The sequence below is a fragment of the Cucurbita pepo genome, chromosome 8, assembly GCF_057944985.1.
Source record: "Cucurbita pepo subsp. pepo isolate OVF chromosome 8, ASM5794498v1, whole genome shotgun sequence".
Taxonomy (NCBI): domain Eukaryota; kingdom Viridiplantae; phylum Streptophyta; class Magnoliopsida; order Cucurbitales; family Cucurbitaceae; genus Cucurbita; species Cucurbita pepo.
In genome coordinates, this window is record NC_141805.1 from 6,585,950 (window position 1) to 6,592,819 (window position 6,870).

At 37.1% G+C, this 6,870-nt stretch overlaps 1 pseudogene; it reads left to right on the forward strand.

The window, feature by feature from the left end:
* The first annotated feature begins 2,823 nt into the window (after positions 1-2,823).
* On the forward strand, positions 2,824-3,247 carry LOC147791448 (14 kDa proline-rich protein DC2.15 pseudogene; annotated as a pseudogene).
* The last annotated feature ends 3,623 nt before the right edge of the window (positions 3,248-6,870 follow it).

Genomic DNA, 6,870 nt, shown 5'->3' on the forward strand with positions numbered 1-6,870 from the left:
AGCAAATCATTAGTAATATTAGATTAAATTTATATCAGTAGCCAAATGAATAGATTAAAAATAGAATGACCATGAAAATTTGTGAACAGTAAACATTGAGGTAAGGAAAGATTTGGAAACAGAGATCCACTGTAAATTTAGAATGCATGAGAGGAATGAAAAGGGCATAGGGAACAAAAAAAAAAAAAATTAGGAAATTAAAAACCACAAACTAAATATAGAGGGAAAGGTAAATGCAGATGGTAAATATAGAGAGTAGTAAAGCTCAGAATAACTTAAATAGTTGTATATACTTTTCTTTCTAGAATAGTAACCATGGAAAATAAGATTTTTAATAAAAATATAATTATTGATTATATTTCAAGACTTTTAACAATGGACCCATGTAAATGAGAGAAATAATTTTATAGATTTCAAACTTGAAACTGATTTTCTGGGCTCACATAGGTTGACTCGGATTTCAAAGGACGGAATCGAACATTCATTAAAGATATATTCGTGGCAACGATTTAAGCTAGCCAAGTAAGTGAACTTACTATCGGCATGGTTATATTTGCTGTTGACACGTGCCCCGTGATTCTGCACGTGTCATATATATTGATATGTGTGAATTTTTTGTGGATCGATATGCTTCTTATTTGTTATGTATATGTTATAATATGTGAATTGTTTAATAATAATTACGGTACGATGTGTTCAATGATATGTTTGAGATAGGATACGAGAAGGATGCAAAAAACGAAATGTAATGATAGGAGTAAAATACGTTCATGAAACGTTAACGTTAGGTTACATACCAGAGTGATATGGATAAGAGAGATTGATGGAAGAATACAGTTAGGCTACGGGTAGAAAGGGATATTGTTGTGATAGATTTATAGAACGATAGCGTTAGGTTAAGTTCTTGTGATGAGATGACTAAGGTACGTTAACGTAATGATATGTCTGTGATAAGTAAAGAACGTTAAGGCTATGATAAGTTAGAGAACGATATGACTATGAAGTGTTTATGTTATGACTCGTTTATGATATGAGACATTGTGATGCAATATGTTATGGTATGATGTGTATATGATGAAATGTTATGTTAAAAGCATAGAACGTTATGTTAGGTCTCCTAAATTGTGTGTATACAACACGATATGAATGACATGAAATTACGATAAATGACATGAAGTATAACCCCGTTAGAATTATGTATGATTTGAGAATTGAAGGATGATAAACGATATGACATGAATGATGAACGATATCTGAAGCGATATGAAAAATGATATGATACGTACATAATGCTAGCGGGGTTGTATTAAAGGATAATGAAAATGGGAAAGTTTTGGGACCTCATGCATTATGTGTGCTCATGCATTTGGGAGGGATACCCCTATCCCATCATGAGGGTACGGACGCGTACATCCAATGGCAGGACAACGATCGTTATACTCTGCATAGCGCTGCTGTGATGGTTACTAGTTCTACCGAGTGTCTGGCCTAAGGGGCTCCCAGAGTATGCCCACCGGATAAGGAAGGTGGCCCAGCAGTGTGTGAATTAGCTGGTGAGCTCATACTCGCACGTATGGGCTGTGTGTAGAGTATATGGTACACGTCCAAAATTATCCGTTACGACAGCATCGTAGGGAAAACGAAACGAAAGATAGGTCTCATCATTTCATTGCATGTGATTGTTGCATTTAACCCCAATAGTGGTGTCACTTGCTGAGTATTTCTTTAAATACTAAGCCATATGCTACTACATTTTTCAGGTTAAGGTAAGGCATTCCGGTACGGTTGACGACGATATCGCAACTCGAGACCAAGGCGCATGCAGAGGGTAATGGTATTTATTTTGTTAGACATGGGCTAGAATAGGATGTTTTTAACTTAAACTATTCATTTTATTTAGTCTTTTGTTGTGTCGTTTTAAAGATGTTTCCAAAACACGTAAGTCCATGACTTTGTTTTAAAATAAAGGTTATGTTTTATGGAATTCAAATAAAGTCTTCCGCATTCAATGTTTATGGTACGTATACAGTAGCGACCTTAAATTAAGTAGAAAATTTTGGGTCATTACAGCTCACATGCGCACATGGACCGTTAAGGATGGACTCGTTTACATACCCCTAAGGCTTGACTCGTTGGGTTAAATGTGCTGACGCGCTGAACACCACAGAGGGAAAGACCCACATGATATCACGACGAACATAAATATCGAAAGTACACATATGTACTAACATAACGGAGATGTATCATGATGCACAACATACATAAATGCGTGAGGTCCCAATGACTTAAAATCAGTAAGAATCATTTCATTTATCCTTTTATTCATGTCATAGTACACATACGAGACATGTATGCATAGTATTCATCATGGCTTTCATCATGCATCATCATTAGTATAATATAATCTATAACATGCATTTACTTTACTTTACATGACATGACATTAGGTATATAACATGTTTTAGTTCCTGCTTGGTACAAAATTTAATTCTATCAAATATTATTTTCCAACAATAATTTGTTTTAAAAAGTATTTGATATCTTATTATCAAACATCACTTGGTCTATTTTGTAGGCCATTTGACATTTTTATTATATTTTAAAAAAAGACAAACTAATTAAAAACCCATCTCTCAAGTCAATTCCTCGAAAGTTAATAAAGTAATTGAAAAAGTTGGGTGTTTCATATCCAGCAATTTATAAGGAATTTTTGTTTTAAAATACAACAAATTCTCAAACCCCATTTATAAAAACCCCAACCCTTCTAATAATTCTTCACAAGCCATGGCACAAACCTACAAACCCTTCAATATCTCTCCACCAATGGCTTCCAAGCTCTCTTCACCCATTGCCCTCCTCCTCCTCCTCAACCTCCTCTTCTTCACTATGGTCGGCTCCACCTATGTCCCTTGCCCACCGCCGCCACCCAAGCCCCACAAGCCCACCCCGTCAAGGCAGCAACCATCACTCCCCAAGTGCCCCAGGGACACCCTCAAGCTTGGCGTCTGCGCCGACTTGCTGGACGATCTAGTGCACTTAGTGATCGGCTCACCACCAAAATCCCCATGCTGCACCCTAATCCAAGGCCTTGTTGACCTGGAAGCTGCTGTGTGCCTTTGCACTGCGGTGAAGGCCAGAGCCTTGGGTCTCAAGATTGACCTCTCAGTTTCCCTCAGCTTGCTTTTGAACTACTGTGGAAAGAAGGTTCCGTCCGGCTTCCAATGCCCTGCTTGAAACCAAATCCTTTCATTTCCGTTTCTTGTTTCTTCTTCAATTTGCAATTTCAATGTCGTGTTTAAATAATCGGTTTGGTCGTACGTCGTGTTATGATGGGTTTGGAAATCTTCTCAGAATTCCACCATCTTTTTATAGTTTCATTACAATGCAATGTAACATAATGGTACGTAGTTTTTTTTTCAAATGAACAACGTTGTTCGTCTATTCTTGTGTCTTATTACAAATTTGACGATGCATATGTTTGAAACCTCAAATCTTGTTTCACCTGTGTCACTTGCATGAAATCATAATAAATCCTTAACTTCAAAATTTTCATGACGAAAAATTAAAGAGAGTAATATTGACACTCAAGTTTTAAATGACAATGTTGATGAAAAATGTAGAGACCTCAATTTAATGAAAATATGGATGTCAGTGTAAGAGCCCAAGTACGCCGCTAGTAGATATTACCCGTTTGGAATCGTTATGTATCGCCGTCAGCCTTACGGTTTTAAAACATGTTTGTTAGGGAGGGGTTTTCACATTCCTATAAAGAACGCTTCATTCTCCTCTCCAACTGACGTGGGATCTCACAATCCACCCCTTGGGGGCTAGCGTTTTTGTTGGCACACCGCTCGGTGTCTGGCTCTGATGCCATTTGTAATAGTTTAAGCTCACCGTTAGCAGGGATTATCTACTTTGGCCCGTTACGTATCGCCGTTAGTCCCACGATTTTAAAATGTGTCTGTGAGAGATGTTTCCACATTATTTTAGGAAATGTTTCGTTCTCTTTTTCAACCGACGTGAGATCTCATAGTCCATGGGAACTTTTGAAAAATTTATGAGAATATCTAAACCATCGTATAAGAATTTGCTATTCTAAACGAGGAAGAGGGTTATTATTAATATTATGTGTTGATATTTTTATTAAATATAAGGTCAATTTTATACAATATGATTAAAAAGTGGATTTGGTGGACAATATTAGATATCGACATATTAATGAAAAAAGAATACAATGGTCCGTGTCAATACTCTCGGTCACGGTCAATGAAAAGCAAATTGTAGAGATAATTGCTACATTCTTCTTTTTCTTTTATTTATTTATTTATTTAATTATTTATAGAAACAATTTTAATTTTAATTTTGAAGAAGACGATGAATAATTCGTGGTTCACTAAGCTGGGAAATTAATTTTTTTTTTCTAATAATTATTTATTACAACCTTTTCATAATTTTTTAATTGTTATCCATTATACTTCATATTACTTACAACATTATATGCCTCTTTTATCTCGAGTCAATGATAAGTATTTTAATATATTTAAAATTGTAAAATAGGTTTTTTTTTTATTAATTTAATTTATTAGTATTTTTGTTGTATATATATTTTTTTTTTCAAAATTATCTATTGATATTGACATTTCCATAAAATCGAGACTTCCATATTTTAAACATTAATGTTAAGTAACTAATTTTGATATCTAACCTAAGGGTTATAACTTGAATAGAAAATGCAACTATCATACCTTCATTCTCATAGCCTATATAGTGACCCTACATGGTTGTCTTACCTTCATCTAAAAGAAAATAACACTTGGTTTGATAATTTAAAAAAATACTCAATAAATAATCACACTGTTGCGGTCGGAAAATGCAAATACATGCAACGATCTCTACTTTTCAGTCTGGATAGAGTTGAATGTGTAATATTTCTCTACACATGCACACATAGATCCACCTAGCAGACTCGTATACGTATCCTGTAAGTCTACTTGTTGGGCTAGCTTAAACTCACGTTGGCAGAAGCTATGGAGGGAAAGGAGCGTGCATAACACCACGACGTACATGGTATCGTAGTTTATGTAGTGTAATATATGGAGGTTCATGCATCATACAACCAAGCCAACATTAAAGCCATTTCGTAGGCGAAGTTATTAACGTACGGAAAATTAGAGTATCTTTGTTTAAGACCTACCTTGATCGGCACAAATGTGAGGATTGTTGAGCTATTCTTGGATATATTTATATTTTAAGTCTCTCCTTTCTCCGGTAGAGTTGAAGTGTCACAGCCCAAAATTTGAATCTCGAAATCAAGGGCTGGACCAACAGACTATGCAATAAAATCGTGTAATAACAAATAGAGATGACGAGATTTCAAAAAAAAAAAACTTTTGCAATTACGTAAAAGGTTTAAAATCCAAAACAAGGTTTTCAAGTAAGAAAAGTATGGAAACGGTTTACAAGCAATGCATGACAAATCTAACAAAATTATGCACAGACTCCTAGACGCCCAATGACACTCCTCTATGGCATTAAGATTCAGCATGCATTCCCGCCTCGATCCATGGCATCACTCACAAAAAAAAAAAGAGTAGAAAGGAATGAGTATAAAAATACCCAGTAAGCAGGCTACTTGTAGGCTCTTTTCGCATCCTTATCTTGGTGGGTAACCACAGTCTTTCTCGGGTTTCTAAGGAGAGTGATCTAAGCTGCAACTCTCTTTTCTGTATCTTAGGAGGCTTGCCCATCTTAAGCACTGAAATGATCAGTGTCCTGGGGTGAGGTGCGACCTCATAAGTAAATCTGAGGGGATTGTATGGCTGGATCTGAAAATGTGACTCTCTCTGAACATCATCCATGGAGGTTAACTGGCGACCCTCACACGGGACCATACATCCACTAAACGGGGTGTGACCCCCTGTGTGCCGGTCAGCTACTGAGTCATCCTATGTGGCTCCACGTCCCCTGCTCAGGGACGGGTTTCTACGGCCTAGGAGTCCTGTTCAGAAGACCCCTTAGCTTGACCACTAGGTCTGGGCACCTGTCACACTTCCGTATCTGGATTTGCTAAACTCAACGATCACCGTACTGGAGCTCTGTCTCGACGGTACGATATCGGAGGAGAGAGGGAAGTGGAGGTTCTGATGACACTACCTACACTGCTCAACTCTAGCGGGCTACCTATAGTTACCGTGGTGACCTATTATTCTTTCTAGGGTAGAACCTGGTGGCTTAGACATAGATTCAAGTATCTCTAGGATTCTCGTGCTTGGTCTCACAAACCTATGGAGTTTGGAATTTTGCGGGTCTAATTGCACGGTATTCTAGAGGTCCCCCAATCAAGGGTCTCGTCTAGCCTACTTAGTCACAAGCACCCTAATCTAAGCTCATAATTTCTTCCTATTCATCAAGAAAGATACACAAGCAATCATTATGCATAAGAGTTAACACGTAGCAGTTCATGCAATATTAACAAACATGCTCAACGGGAAGATAACGTCCATCTTTACCCGGAGCGCAGATTTCACAAGTTTCCCAACCTCCTCATGCATACATACATTATCAGAGTCTTAATCAAAACAGATTTAATACACATTTTGTATCTAGCTTTCCATAATCATCTCATATTCGCAGTTTCTATACTATTATGCTAAGTCCGACTAGCTAATTTCATAGGTGGTAGCATGCATGCTTGTTCCTAGCGGTTCCTACAAGTACTGCTCGTGGGAATCCAAATGGCTACCTACTTGGTTGACGCGTGCCTTCCCGAGTTCGAGTTTTCTTAACGGAATGGATTCCAACAAATCTGAAATTTCCTTCACAAGTCCTAATTCACATAATAATAGGGTCAGCATCAAAATCAGATCGGAA